Below are 16,831 nucleotides of genomic sequence, written 5' to 3' on the forward strand. Positions count from 1 at the left end.
GTTTTTGCTTTAATAGAATGGAATATTTCATAGTAGAAAAATCAAATATGTCATATTTGTATACATATTTGTATATCTCTTCACACATAATCATCCTACATTTTCCAAAAGAAGATAGTGTAGAGCCACTTAATGATTGATTCCTAGAGCCTCGATGTCAGGGGACATTTTTATTACCTTTTTATTTAATTTTAATTTTATTTTATCGAGTAATTTTGGCTAAATAGTAGTAATCACTTTCACACACACAGGCATATGGTCACATAAAGATGAATACATATGTACATATAGACACTGGCTCACATATAAAAGTACAGACACAAAGGCACAGACTCTATATAGAGTCACGCACACACACTCACCCACACACATACATACAACACCCGATGAAAACCCAAGAAAAAGCAGATCCTCTAAGAACTGTAACAACCTCGTAACATCTGCAAACACACCATCAGAAGCAGTTAAGAGTCATCTGAACTCATATTCAATATGACTGCATCTTAGAGAATGAGATATGCATACAGAGGAGCCCAGGGACTTGGTGTGCATAACATGGGCTATGCTGAGCTTCTGCCACGTGAGGCTTTTGGGCATTTATTCTACACATTAAATTATGGTAAGCGAGATGGGAAAATGTCTGTACCCTTTCTGATGTGTTTGGGTTAGTTGCATATGAACATCTGCTTTCTCTTTATAACCAGAGACTGGAGAATACCATCAATCTGTAGCATTAACAAATCCTGCTCAGAGAACAGCAGCGGCCAGCCCTAGGTTGGAATACCACACTGCAGAGTCTGTTCAGGGAGCTACTTCTAATCGTTCACACTGACAAAGAGCCAACAACGTGGTGCTTGCTGCATAGAGGAGGGTATTCAACCATGTGGTCTGACTGTTTATTTCTTTCCTTTCCTGTATCTGCCCATCCTTGAGGAAATGGGGAGAATTCACATATTTGTGATCTAAACTTTAAAATTGGCCAGTCAGTCATTAGTTCTATGTGTTTATATTATAGTGATATCTTAAAAGGTCGCCCAACCTCGTCATCCTGCCATTTAGAACAAACCAAACCGTGGATCCTGTCACGGATAATGTATCACTTCAGCTGCTAGATCTTTCCATTCGTATACATTGATACATGTGTAACAAACTATTTTGCTATTATGAACACTACTTCACAATGTTTAAAATAGCATGTTATTAAATCTTTGAGGGTTTTGCTAAGAATGTACATTGATATATTCAGCAGACTCCTCCCACAGACTCCTCCCACAGACTCCTCCCACAGACTCCTCCCACAGACTCCTCCACAGACTCCTCCCACAGACTCCTCCCACAGACTCCTCCCACAGACTCCTCCCACAGACTCCTCCTACAGACTCCTCCCACAGACTCCTCCTACAGACTCCTCCCACAGACTCCTCCCACAGACTCCTCCCACAGACTCCTCCTACAGACTCCTCCCACAGACTCCTCCCATAGACTCCTCCCACAGACTCCTCCTACAGACTCCTCCCACAGACTCCTCCCACAGACTCCTCCCACAGACTCCTCCCATAGACTCCTCCCACAGACGCCTCCCCCATCTAACTTCTCCATCCTCACATTCCCACCCACCCAACTCATCTTGTCCTTTCTCATGGATTCCACCTAGCATTGTCCTATTACTTTGGGAATCTGGTAGACCTTAGAGTGTGGTAGACCCACCAGGGTGTCACATCATTGAAGACAAACTGACTCTCCATCTCAGCTGTCAGCAAATGACAATTCCTTCTCAGCCTGGCATGAAATTTCATGGCCACCTCTTCTCTTTCCATGCTGAGATTGTAGATAGACTGAGTTTGTGAGTGCTTCCACAATGGCTGTGAATTCATACGTGTATCTAGTTTTGTACAAAGTTTTCAGAGAATGGGAAAAAAGGTGCAAGGGTCCTTTATATTAGGAGACCGCCATAGCATATTGATGGCATCAAAGGAAGGGAAAAATCAAGAGCAATTTCTGTCAAAACTCATATTATCCCTAATGACAGATTTGATTTTAGCACTAATACTTCCCTGACTGACCCTTTCCCATAGGGCTACCAGTCTTTTGTTACTGCCTCTCGGGGAACATTTTGTACTGTATCTTTTTAAAAATCACATCCTGTGACCTTACATCTCTCAAAGAGCATTCAACGAATTATTCTTCATATTTGTGTTCAATTGACTATAATTTCCCTCATTTAAATATCAAGTTCTATCCTCTTCAAGATTTGGAATAAGCCAAGTTTTCCTGACTCATTTTTCCCTTGAATATTGTTTCTCAATGAGTGTCTCATACTTGTAGTATATAGGTTATCTGAATCTTCCTCAACAGGGTCCTAACATAGCAAGACTTTTGAATATGTAAATGAGTAAAGTCTTGGTTGTTAAAGAAAGAAAACCCATTGGCATCAGGAAGATCCTGGGTATATTTACCACATTTAGTTAACACTATGGAAATAAGATTTCCAAGAATTTTCTTATGTTTCAGTTTAGTTTAAGCAATAGAGTAAATTGATTTTCTCATTTTGTTTTTTACTTCTCAATGAGTATATATAGTTTATGTGTATCTACATATTTGTTGAGGTTTGGTCTACTGCTAAGTATTGTAATATGTAATACTGGCACTGGTTGCCAGGGATGAGGAGATCCTCACACAGACCAAGTGATACTATATGACCTTGCCCCTACCCCAAGTTATCCCTGATTGATTAATAAAGATGCCTACAACCTATAGCTGGGCAGAAGAGAGGAAGATGGAGGTTCCCAGGGCTGGGGTCTGAGGCTGTCATGCATAGCTTTTGCTACATTACTTTAGCTCCAGGAATGGGTTGAGCTACCAGCCCCACCCAGCTTCCCTTGAATCCCTGGATAAAACACACACACACACACACACACACACACACACACACACACACACACACACATACACACACACACACACACACACACACACACACAGTTGTTCCTTTTCAACTTGCCTTTGGTCACAATTGCTGGGCAGTACTCACTCCTACTTAGAAAAGCATGCCCTTAACAATATTATTATCTCTGCTCTTCCACTTGCCTGAAACCTTAATTGCTAAGACACATCTAGTCCCTGCTAAATACCCCTGACCACCCTACCCGTAGGATTGGCCTGTGTCCCTGTTCCTCCTAAGACCTCACATGGCTGCTTGACTTTTCTCTCTTTAAAGCATGGTGAACTCTCCTCTCCTCCCTTGCACCTCTCTCTTCTTCCTCCAGGGAATTGGAAGTCCAACCTGTACCTTTCACCCAGCAATTAGCCCATGGGTTTCTTTACTGACAGACCAAGAACCAATTGGGGCACAGGATCTTAGCAAAAGAATTGTCCCTACACCAGGTAGGAGACCATGAGAGGAAAAGGTGGCAAGAGCAGAGGATATCATGGGGCAAATGAATCATGAAAACATGGCCATGAATGCTGGCCATGGCTAGAATTAGATCACCCAGGCAGAACATGGTATATTATAAACCAGGGCTATTGATAGGGAAGTAGATACTAAGAGAGTAGATATCTGCCCAATTTGAGTGCTTTAAATGCTTATCATAAATATCAAGGTTTTGTGTCATTTACCTATAAACTGTATGATCCTAGGCAGAGTAGAAACTCCCAATTGAGAATAAATATTTAATAAACATATCTGTTGTTGCTGTTGCTGTTCTCCTTGCTGTTATGGTTGTGTGTGCATGTGGGTGTGGATGTTCAGGCACATGTGGAGGTCTGGAAAGCCATGTTAGCAACTTCTATTGCTCATCTCCTTGTTCTTTGAGACATAAACTTTTTCTGCAATCAGAAAATATGTTTTGACTAAACCGAATGGCTGCTACATTGAATGGCCACTCTCCTCGGTTCTGCTTCCCTACTGCTATGATTATAAAACATTCCAACATGTACTCCTTTATGTGGATGCTGAAGAACCAAATTCAGCTGCTCATGCTAGCGTGTCACAGGGATTTAACCAGCAACCATCTCCCCACCCTCCTGCTGACCTTTTGAAAAGTCCTGTAGTGAAACCCAGAGCCTACAGAGCCTTTAGCTAATTTATAGTGAAAATACGATGTGCATATTGACTTTACCTAACACTGAGTTCCGAAACCATGAATTCCAGTACTAGTTAGAAAGTGTTTTACTCAGAGCCAGAGGTCAGCAATACACCTGAAAGGCTGTGACTTATGTTTCCCATGATCAGCTTCTAGGGGCTTCTATAAAAAAAGAAGCTTTTACTCTACCAGTTTATCCATAACTTTCTTTTGATAGAGCCCCTCTACACAAACATTACTGATGAATCTAGTTGCTATTGTATTTAAAATACTCCAATTCATAATACACAATGGTGATGGAAATTTTGTTTGTAGAGGGACAATATCCTATACCAAAGCTGGGAAGGTTGAAGACAGAAAGTGGGACAGTAGAAATGAGATAGACACTAATAGTTTTGGAACAACAAAAGTAAAAATATATATAAATTGATTTATGGATTCGAGAATGTTGATAAAACTGTCTCATAACTGCACACCATCAATGTTGCTTTCCTGACAATTCAAAATCATTTCTATAAACCATTGTTCCTCCTCCTATTGGATTGACCAGCATTTTCTCTTCCACTAGAACAATACAAACATGCACTTTAATTTCACTCAAATGGATAACTGTAGGAGAGATATTTTTAATAATAATCTCACTGTTGTTCTGCATTTTCTTAAAAATCACAATGATATTGAGATTACAGTCATATTTGATCCTCTTTTATCTCACAGAGGCATGAAAAGATTCCCATTAGTTTTCTTGGCCAGGCAATTTCACAGATATGATATGACCTAGAATTTTAAGCTTCTCCCCTTTGTCTTAGATTTACTGTTTCTTCAAACGCAGCAACATGATTATCAGGTTTTATGTATTATTAATGGGATAAAATAGGAAATTCTTTGGCCTTATAAAACATGCATTATTCATTTTGTGTCATGTCATTTACTCTTGAGTAAAAGATGTGACCTTAATTTTTAAATAGCTAACTTGTTTCCCTAACAAGCAGTCCAGCCACATATCAAAGTTCACTCTCATTCCTGGGGCTTATCTTTAAAACTTGCTAAATATTTTATTTTTAAAAAGTTCCAAGGATTTTTTTCAAGCCCCAAATACTTATCACATATTTGATTAGAAGAGTAAATATAGTTTATACCAAAGAGGCAACATGATAAGTTCCAGAATTCTTGATGTATATTACTGACTCTATAAATTTGTGTGGCATATCTAAACCCTTGTGTAGATAAATTACATAAAATGGGTTTATAATTTCAAACTGTATTAACATAGTGTTATTTAGAATTTAACACAATTCATTGATTTTTTTTCCCTCCTTCAGCTATCAACTTGAGTTATCTGAGAGTCTCAATTGGGGAAAGCTTTGATCAGATTGGCCTGTGGCCATGTCTGTGAGGCTCTTTTGATTATTGATTAGTGCAGAAGTGCTCATCCCACTAAGTGGGTGGTGCTCCACTTAGCCAGGTGGGTCTGGCTAATTAAGAGATCAGGCTGAGATGAAACTAGAGGAGCAAGTTAGTAAGCAGCATTCCTCCATGGTCTCTACTTCAGATCCTAACTCCAGATTCCTACCTGAATTCCAGTCCTCACTTCTCTCAGTGATGTGCTTTAGGCCAGGAATATAATATGAAATAAACCCTATCCTACCCAAAGTTCCTTATAGTAATGATATTTATCATAGCAGCTAAATTTGATTCAGAATAGTAGTATAATGAAAATAAATCATTTACTGTTTGGGGTATCACTATCCCTGTATATCATTGAGTATTTGGTAGGCATTGTGGTGGTTACAAATGTAGCTTCTTCTTCATCTGCTGTCCTTTCATTCTCAGCAACAAGGAAGCCTTTTTGAGGCTGATGGTTAACTATCTCCAGGGTTCTTACTTACATGTGTCATTTTGCAGACAACTGGGGATAATTGGTTCTTCAGATTATGCCTTGTAGGCCTACCCCTTGACGAGTCTTAGTGGCTACCTCCATTCATACAGCCTGCAGACATCCTAAAATTTAAACTTCCTTCTTAGAATTCCTGTTCTTAATTTTCCACTGCAGTACCTTGGTAAAGCTGTGTGTCCATTGTATCCCCTCCAAGTTCCCCCAAAACCTTCGCTATTCTTTCTTATTTTCATTTAAAATAGTTCCTATTCTCTGATAATTTTGTACATACACACAATATTTCTCAAACCTACCCATATATCATCTCCCCTTATAGGCTCATCCAATATCTTCTCATCCCCCATTCAACTTCCTCCTACCCCGTCACTTTCCCATGAATCACTGAGCCTAGTGTTACTTGCTTACAGATGGGTGTAGGGCCAGTTACTGGGACATGGACACTCGACCAGGGAACAAACTGCAGAAGAAAATTAACTCTCCTTTCCCAGCAACAGTCAACTGCCAATAGATCCCCAGATTGCTGTGAAATTTCATGAGCCTTTCCTCCAATGTTTGGAATTTTGTCAGACTGTTTCTTGTGAAGGTTTTGTTCAGGTAAGCACAGGTGCTATGATTCTATGAGTTGAGGAGACTAGTCACGTCTAGAAAGCAGAATTCCATAGCACTCTTCCCCATCTTCAAGCTTATATATTAGTTCTACTCTGTCATCTTTCATGCTGCTACAGACTTGGGGGCGAGAGATATAAAATAAACATCACTTATTTCTTAATGTCTAGTTCTACAATCCACTCCTGAAAGCTTGTTGGAATGCACTGCATCTCCCACAGCTAATACGTGTGGCCAGTTCTCTCCAGAAGATATTTCCAATCAAAAACTGGCTTATAGCTTGTGTCTGTAAAATCGGCCTTGTCAATCCTCATGGCCTCAATATATTAATTAAGCTTTATTAGGATAAAATACAGATCCATCTAAGAGGGATCCTACCTAAACAGTAGTGTTTTATCAGCCAAAGCTCTAACATGGTCAATTGTAAATGAATTAGTTTTCCTGGACACCAAGGCTTTGTATTTTATTTACAAGCTGTAAGCCTAGATTGAGCAGATTCTATGTTATTCTCACCTATATTCAAACCATTTGCCCCTCTGATTTGCTGCTTGAGTCTCCCTTGGGCTGCTTTACTTCATCATTCTGTCCTTGGGAGGTACTTCTCTTAGCAACATGCTCCATCCTGTGTAGTGGCGACCTCCTGTTCTTTCTGTCTTATCTCCCCTTTTCTTTGATTATCTCTCTCATGACTCCCTCACTAGATTCCCAAGTCCTACCTTTCTCCTTTACTGATCAATAACAGGCTCTACCCTTTGATTAACTAATAGCTTTCCACCAGGATCAAGGTTTACAAAGCAAAGACCTTATCCATGAGGACGCATTCATTTGGAGGGCAGCAAGAACTTGGCGTTCAGAATTTATCATTTCTATGCATAGCGACAAATCACCCCCAACAGGGAATTATTTATTTAATATTTGCAAGGATGGCACTCTGGTAGCAGAAGGTGTTTTCATCATATACTACTTGCCCCCTCCCCAAAGTAGGCCATTGTCTACTCTCCATTCTCCATCACATTCTATCAATCTTGAGCTAGGATGTTCAGAAGTGCCTGAGGAAAGAGCCCATTTCCCATGACAGTACTTTATGGTCTCCAGATTCAAGTTTGCACTCTTTTGTGGGTTTTTGATATATCCTCCCTTCTTTATTCTTTCCTTCCCATTTGGCATCTAAAACTGATTTCAGATAGGATAACAGCCACTCAACCTTAAATTCACACTTAGAGTTCTACAGCGCAGCTTCTTTCAGTAAATCATAGAAGCCTACATGTTTCTGTCTTATCAAGGAGCCAACCATCTATTATCATATATATGTATTATATATATGCATATATTTATGTGGACTATATAACTACTATCTATTTATTATCTATTTATGTTTCATCTATCCACCTAAATTTACCTATGTTCTTATATCACCTGTTCATGTAGCATCAATCATGTATCATCTATCTGTTCATTTATGTGTCTACCTACTTCTATCTCTTTATATATTATATCCTTTATTTATTTTCTATCTACACTCCACCATTTATCTATTGATAATCTCTATAGTCATCTATCATCTACCTACATATTTGTCATTGTTGTATCAACCATCTACCCACCATCTATTTCCCAGCAGTTCTGCTTTGATGATCAAGTCTTTGCTGCTTGTCTTACCCCATTTCATAGCTATGATTACATCACTGATCTCTCTGCCTTCAATCTCCCACTTGCTTCAAATACTCTTCTTTGGTTATCATCTTACTTGGGGTTCCTATTGCTGTAATGAAACATTATGACTAAAAACAATTTGGGGAAGAAAATGCTTATTTTGTTCTCCTGTTAGGTAACAATTTATCTGTTGTGGTTTGCCCTGAAGTTACTGTATTTTGATGCTAATTCCACTGCCCGAAGGACAGCTGTCTAGTCAAGGACTCAGAACTCAGGTGACTTCACCAGAACCACTTCTCCATTGAATTTGTAAAGTACTGGTGAGGGGCAGGTACAAGGTAGAAAGAGGCCTGTCATTGGAGGAGAAGGAAGGATGGGCGGGAGAGAAGTTTGAAGGAAGAGGAGGAGACTGGAACAGAAAGGAAGAGACAGGAGGGAGAGAGAAGGGGAGAAGCCATGGCAGGACGATGGAGGCTGACGTAAAGATCTCGCTCTGTGTATTTACAGGTTGTTATTAATGTTCTCAAGGGATGAATGGTACCGGGCTTTGTATGTTTAAGTGGGCAATTATATCTTATTAATTGGATCTAATATTATTGTGTTGTGTGTTCTTTTATGTGAGGGTTTGAGTGTAGGAAAGTGCGTGGCTGGGATGTGTTTCCGCCAAGATATCTAGCAGATGTCTGGGGGACTGAGGTGCCGGACCCAGCAGGGTAAAAAGACCACAATACTCTTTTATTTTTATATTTTTACAACAACATTTATCACTGAGAAAAGACAGGAGAGGAACTCAAGTATGCAGGGACCTGGAGGTACTAACTGATGTAGAGGATGTAGAGGATTACTGCTTACTGGTTTGATTCTCATAGCTTAGTCACCCTGATTTCTTATAGAACCCAGAACCAATAGCCCGGGGCTGGTCCCATTCACAGTCACTACCATATCAATCACTAATTAAGAGAATTTCCTATAAGCTGGCCTACTGCCTGATCTTATGAAGGCAAATCTTCACCTGAAGTTCCCTACTCTCAGATGACTCTAGCTTGTGCCAAGTGACATAAAACTATCCAGGACAGCTAGAAACATGAGGTTCATATAATAAAAACCTCCAGCTCTTATTTTCCAAGGCAATGCACATCAAAAACACCTATATGTGATATAAGATAACATAGGCCTTGTAAATGTTATCTGCAGCTCCTTACTTTCAGAATTTTCTCAGCTACATCATTAGACATTGGCATTAGCCACATTAAGTCTGATAAGTCTTGGGCCCCAGCTCATGATCTTCACTGATTTCTGTATCTCTGTTGTGTATGTGTTCTTCTTTATGCCTTGGACCTACTAAACCCACTGTCACAAAACACAAAACAAAATAAACAAAAATCACCATGATCATATTTCCTGCAGATAAAACACCGCTATTTCACTCACTTAATAGAAGTGTAAAAGATATAGTCTAGTAAAAATTCCAAGGAAAAGGGATGAAGGGAATTCTCAAAAAGAAAAAAAAAAGTAAATTTACTGCATGGCCCAGGCAGACCAGAGATATGAATGATTGTAAGAGACAAAGGCCCTTTATACTACTGTTCTACGGTTGCTAGAATTCAAATCTAATAATCTCAGATGAGCAATATAAGGCCATGGGGCTCACTCAGATCACAAGGTAGGAATAGTGTAACAAATGAGTTAGAATCTGTCTGTTGAAAGCATGAGCTAGAAGAAAAGTGGCATAGAGAAAAAGGCCTTATTAAACAAGTTGTCCTATAGAATTCTAACTCTAAATAGTTTTAAGATCTGCCATGATTTCCTTTTTTCATACCACCTATCACTTTCATATAGTAATTCCTGGTGAGATGGGGAGACCTAATGTTGAATGACAGGTGTCTGGACTTCATTTTTGCCTTTAGTACTTACTTTTTGTCTAAATTTGGTGAAGTATCTTTTTTCCTGGTTTTAAAATTCCACTGGAAGAAAATATTACAATGCTGTCTCATGGAACTGTAGCAAGTAGTTCAAGGGGTTTAGTATTAATGTTAAAATTAGCTTGGAAATAAGAATGTTTTGACGACTGAAAGAAATCACATTGATAATTAAATAATTTAAAGTAATAATGATAATAACAATAGTCATGATGATGACAGAGTTAGTGATGATGATGATGATGATGATGATGATGATGATGATGATGATGAAGTAAAGCTGGGAATGTCAGCACACATATACAATCCCAGGACTGAGGCTGAAGAAGGTGGAGGAAAAAAATTTTAAGGTCATTCTCCAGTACATGAACAATCCAAGATCAACACAGAATGCATGAGACCATGTCTTTTAAGAAAAGTCGTAAGAAATATGATACTGTAACTGTTATTATTCTTAGCACATTCCAGTGTTTTGTCTGCAAGGAGCTGAGTGTCTGAACTTGGTCTGCCCTCTCTCCTCCATTTCTGGCAAGAACATCAGAGTGGAATCTGCTTCTGCCTACTCATCATGCCCATCTTATCATTAGCAGAGCCAACAAGAGCCCTGTGATCAACTGTGGAAAACAGGTCAGTAAAGATGTGTTTTAAGAAAAAGCAGGTTGCCAAAGTACTGTTGATTCCAGAGCATAAAACAAAGTTAGCCAGATCCCTCTTCTGCCTGACAGAGTAAGACAGAAGGGTAAAGAAACTCAGGGATCAACTGTGGGGCTACAGAACCAGACCTCCTGATTATGCGCTGAACCACAGGCTTCCAAAATCTTACAGCAGTTGAGGCTGGCATACAGGAGGTGCTCTTACAGTAGCTGTGTGAAAAAAATTTTTTTCTGGGAAAACATACTGTGCAGTCTTTTATTAATACCCTTGGTTTGCTTTTAATGAAGGCAAAATTCTCTTACACTAACACAATTGATGAAGCTCATGTGTCATAGTTAATCAAAAAAGACCTTCCAAGCCTTCCATTGAACCTCCCTCTATTGTCTCTTGTTCTGGCATGTTTGTCCCCTCCTTTGTGGTGGCTGAACTGCACAAACAATGTTTCATAATTTGGCCTCAGCTAGGTCTCCTACTGGATTTACCATCTCCCCCTTTTCAAAAAAATATCCTGCAGTAGAGGCAACTTCTGTCGAATTTTCATTTGATGCTGTATTTTCTCTAACAACCATGCAGTTTGAACTGAAGAATAGAGAGGAAAAAGAATACAACAGGAAAGAGAAGAAAGAGCGAGGGGAAGACACTGGAGGGAACAAGGTTTATATTTTGACTAAAAATTCAAATTAGAAGTGAAGTTGCCAGGATAAACTATAGAGAAAAGAACACATATATCAGCAGAAGAGAGGAAAGGTGGCCTTTGTATACTAAATTTAAAAGGAGAGAGAGAGGGAGAGAGAGAGGGAGAGAGAGAGAGAGAGAGAGAGAGAGAGAGAGAGAGAGAGAGAGAGAGAGGATCCTCTTTTAAAGGATTAAGAGTCTTATTAAAAGCCTTAGCCTGGAGTTCCTGGGTTCAAGGAACAAGGATAGGTGAGCAAAGGCCAGCTTAGCAGAGGGCTCAGACACATCAATAGCACAGCATCAGTAGGAGCTATGCAGTTTAAAATGCTTAAACAAATATACCGAGTCCAAACCTTCTATATATAGTGCGGATACAGAACTTTCGTTCTACTGGGAGCATTTCCAAAGCCCTCACATAATGAATAAATGGTATAGAGATTCAATTTCACTACTGCTGTATTCAATGGCAAAATTTAAAAAACCTGTGTTGTTTATCAGGAAACAGAAGAATTCTTGAACCCAAGCATTTAAGGCTAAGACTCTCAAATAAGACTCAATCTTTTAAAAGAAGCCCATTTCTCTCTCTTGCTCTCTCTCTCTCTCTCTCTCTCTCTCTCTCTCTCTCTTTCTCTCTCTCTCTCTGTCTTTCTCTCATTTTAATTTTGGGGTAAAAAGTAACAGTTTTCTAATGGTACTTCCGTGCCTCCTGACTTTTAGTTCATCTCTTCTCCACACTTCTCTCAGAACCATGGCAGAAGTCTAGGTTGTATCTTCTCTCCTCAGCGTCCTCCCTTATACTTCAATCACATGTGTTCTATACTCTGTCCTCCATCCTCCATCCTCTACTCCTCCATTTTCTACTATATATATATATATATATATATATATATATATATATATATATATATATTCACCAACAGGAAGAGAGATAGAGAATGTTCTGCCATTTTTAGCATTGAATGATGACCCAAGTGTTTCTGGATGGAGAGGTTTGTTTTCATAGCTCTGCTGTCTGGCATTCAACATTTGCTACTGAAACGGATCTGATACCAAGTTACTCCCTAGCCTGAAGTCTGGAGCCTGCCAAGAAGGTCAGAGCTCAGACCTACTCACTGACTCATTAGTGGCTGCCTGCAGCCCTGCTTATAAACTGAACTACACTTTTCTCCTATCGAACTCACTGGATCACCTAACAAGGCATCCAATTGGCCATGGAAAAAGTATCACCTAATTGGAGGTCTTTTTGTGTCAGTTCTTTTACAAGGAAACACAGTAATTTGTGAGATTAATTTTTTTTAAAAAAAAGATGTTTCTAGACTTGCAGTATTAGTCTGTGGAACTGTTTATGAATTATACAGCAAATTCATTGGTTTCATAAGCCTCAAAGGGGACAAGTATTAGAGGAACCTAACAACAGAAACCATAGCCTGCTTGGTTTTCTGACTATTTTGCAGTTTGTTTTTATGGAGGAGACTTAATCTCACTAGCCTTTATTTTTCTTCCTTGGCACAGTAAGTATGATAGTAAATCTTTGCAATGAGGATTAAGCACACTGAGATATTCAAAGTGCTTAAGCTTTGCCTGCTAGCTCTCAAGCAATCACTGTAGTAGCACAGTCTTTCTGTTACAACTGGTATTGTCATTGTAACGAGTATCTTTTTTGTGTCAACTAGCAATTGTAAGAAAAAAGACCTCAGAGTTATTTCCTGAGCTGACTCTCCATATATGTAGAGAAGTCCCTTCTGTCCAATGGACATCTCTTCGTAAGTCCCAAAGAATACTGTGCAAAGATAGTTGAGTAACTATATAAGTTCTTCACTTCAAGGCAAATCTCCCTACTCTTATTTGGATAGAGCATTAAGACCAATTAACATTTGAAGAGAGAGAGATCAAAGTCACAAATACAAGTCACAAATATTTGGGTTAGAAGAATTACCTATTGACTTGTTCTTGCTTCATAATTGTCAGGCAATTGCTGGAATTTCCACGAGCCATTGGAACCTCCTATTTAATGACTGCCTTGCCTGTTAAGTAATTCTGATAGGTTCAAATGAGGTAAAATACACTTGGTTAAGTTTGAAACACTTTAAGATTCTATATAGAATGTCAATATTTACATAAAATTCTACAGACTTCATTATAGGATTTAGTCATGCATCCTTTAATGTCCTCGAACATATTCATAAATGATATTTTGAAGCCCTTGCCTTGTGTCTCAGCTTCATTGCATTTCTCAGAGCTTCTTGCAGTAGAAGAGGCTCTGGCTTCCTGGCTTCTGGTGCATGCATATTGTCTTGGCTGTTCTTGTTTGCATTTTTGTCTTAGGGTCTAGGAACCTGAAGTTATGATGTTCCAAGTGTCTGTTGGTGTTGACATCTGGGCTTGTCTTCAGTGTTATTTGATTACTAAGTTCCTGGGCAAGCGTGGTGGCTACTGGGGTCTCTGGTCAAAAGTGCATCTATAGGTGGGTGGGTAGCAGAATGGAATGGAGATGAGCTAGGGATGAGGTAGGAGGAAAGGCTGAAAGGACTTCGGGAATGAGATAAAAGCAATCAGGTCCAAACAATGCTTATTTAAGCAAGCCCTCTCTTCTTTTATGATTATTTTTCTTCTTAACATCATTATAAATGAAGTATTGATGAGAGCTGACAAAAAAGAAAAGCCATTGAAGACAAAAGGCCTATATTTTGAAAACAGCTCTGAAGGATACAGACATGCTTTTATTAACCAAAGGGCAGGGGAACAGTTTCAGAATTCTCAGTAAGCTTTATGAAGCCTAATAATAGACACCCCCCCACACACCTTGATGTGTCCCTAATGTAGAACAAACAAGGAGACATACTTTTTCCAAGACTTGCTGTATCTTAAAATGAAAAAAAAACAATTATTTTTGGTCTGTTCCTGGAAGCATGAATACAATAATTATCTTAATTCTTTACCAAAGAATTCTGTTATGGTAGCTGTGCCCATGATACAAATTTTGTTTCTTTCTCTTTTCATGTGTACACTCTTATTGAGATCTTGGCATACCTTTTCCCCATTATGTAAAGTTTCCTTCGTAAAGTGAAGGATTCATGTGTTCAGGTATTGCTGCCTGTCTATGTCTCTGTCAGTAGCTTGCGAGTCTGCAGCCCAAGGCTGTCCACACAGTTATTTAGTAGCATTGGAAAGCAGAGAGCTGGCTGTCTCGGAGCTTGGCAGTTCTCACAAGATTAGACTTTCGGGGGTTGGGGATTTAGCTCAGCGGAAGAGCACTTGCCTAGCGAGCGCAAGGTACTGGGTTCGGTCCCCGGCTCCAAAAAAAAGTATATAGACTTTCGGCACATACAAACTTCCTACCTGTAGTATCTTGTAATATTCTATGTACTGCCCTAATATCACAATAAGGGCCAGGTAACATTATCAGATGCTACTTGTTTACTAACGTTTGAATATGTCTGCTCCAAACTTGATGCAGAAACTTCATCCATAGTGTAAAGAAAAGAAAACATGAGGGTTTGGGGAAGAAATCAAGTCATATGGGTGCCAACTTTGAGACTATCAGTACTTTCTGCGCATGTCCTGTAGAGCTCTGAACGTCTATGAGCTCTAACATTCAGAATGTCATCAAATAACATCCGAGACATTTAGCAGGTGTTTCACCTCTTTAACTCGAGGACTGAATGTCTCCCCTGTGTATCTGAAATCTGTGTTGATGTCTGACTTCCTTTGCTGTGTTACTATAAATACTTCATTAACACATTGGAACATGGTATTGTAGGTAATCGTACTTTGTGTTCCTGGACATGGTTATTTATACTTGGAGACAAATTATTTCTAACCCTCTCATATAAGATCTGTGCATTTGCACAGGTTTATAAAACACTTACATACACACATACACACACACACACACACACACACACACACACACACATCACATCACATCACTTTTTTATATGGATTCTGAGCATGCTATTAACAACCATGTGAATTCAGTCTTTAAATTTAATCCTTGCACATTTACATTAAATTTTTAGAAAAAAATTTTAACATTACAGGATAAGTTTAAAGCATAACTCATACAATCACTAGAAATAATACTACAAAAATGCATAGTTCAGATATGCTAAGATTTATATTATTATACTACTGGTATTATTGAGATTTGAATATTAGCTCCATGTATTAGCAGCCCTTTCTAGACCAAGCTGGGATTAGAAATTTGAACCAAGATGTATTGAAAGATTTAGCCAGAAGGGATTTCTTTAACTATGGGATGTCCAGTTTGGGAGTAATTTCAAGAAAGCACATACTTATCTCTTTTTATATCAGTGTAAAGTAGGCTTTCAGGAACCATCTTCAGTAAAATAGGAAGATAAATCTGAAGCTGAAAGGATTGGCTAGTGAAGAAAGTAAACATAAACACATTTAGGAAAGCAAAAGTTAAACTTTCTCAGTCTAAATTTGAACATTTTAATTTAGCACTGTAGATATGAAGTTAAGATGAAACAAATCCTTAGCTCCATAAAGAAAAGCCTGGAAAGGTCAACAATTAATGTAGAACACAGAAACATCTTCATAGAAGTGCATATAAAATACTATGAACAATGTAGTTAATATTAGAAAATACAGACAAAATAACCCATGTCAAATATTAGCAGATGAGCTCTCTTAATAGTGGCAAGACTCAGATCAGCCATGCTTGCCAACAGAAGGCTGTAGGGATAGCTCAGTGGTTAAGAGTGCTTGTTCTGCTCTGCACCCAAATCCCGTGGGAGGGAGAGCTAAACCTTCAGAGAGGCAGACAAGCCTGGGAAACCAGAAGTGCCTGCTCCCTGCACACACATCTCTGACGCCAGAGGAAAAAGCCAAAGACCATCTGGAACCCTGGTGCACTGAAGCTCCCGGAAGGGGCGGCACAGGTCTTCCTGGTTGCTGCCGCTGCAGAGAGCCCGTGGGCAGCACCCCACGAGCGAACCTGAGCCTCGGGACCACAGGTAAGACCAAATTTTCTGCTGCAAGAAAGCTGCCTGGTGAACTCAAGACACAGGCCCACAGGAACAGCTGAAGACCTGTAGAGAGGAAAAACTACACGCCAGAAAGCAGAACACTCTGTCCCCATAACTGACTGAAAGAGAGGAAAACAGGTCCACAGCACTCCTGTCACACGGGCTTATAGGACAGTCTAGCCACTGTCAGAAATAGCAGAACAAAGTAACACTAGAGATAATCTGATGGCGAGAGGCAAGCGCAGGAACCCAAGCAACAGAAACCAAGACTACATGGCACCATCGGAGCCCAATTCTCCCATCAAAACAAACATGGAATATCCAAACACACCAGAAAAGCAAGATCTAGTT

This window comes from Rattus norvegicus, chromosome 20 (genome assembly GCF_021556685.1).
Source record: "Rattus norvegicus strain SHRSP/BbbUtx chromosome 20, alternate assembly SHRSP_T2T, whole genome shotgun sequence".
Classification (NCBI taxonomy): Eukaryota; Metazoa; Chordata; class Mammalia; order Rodentia; family Muridae; genus Rattus; species Rattus norvegicus.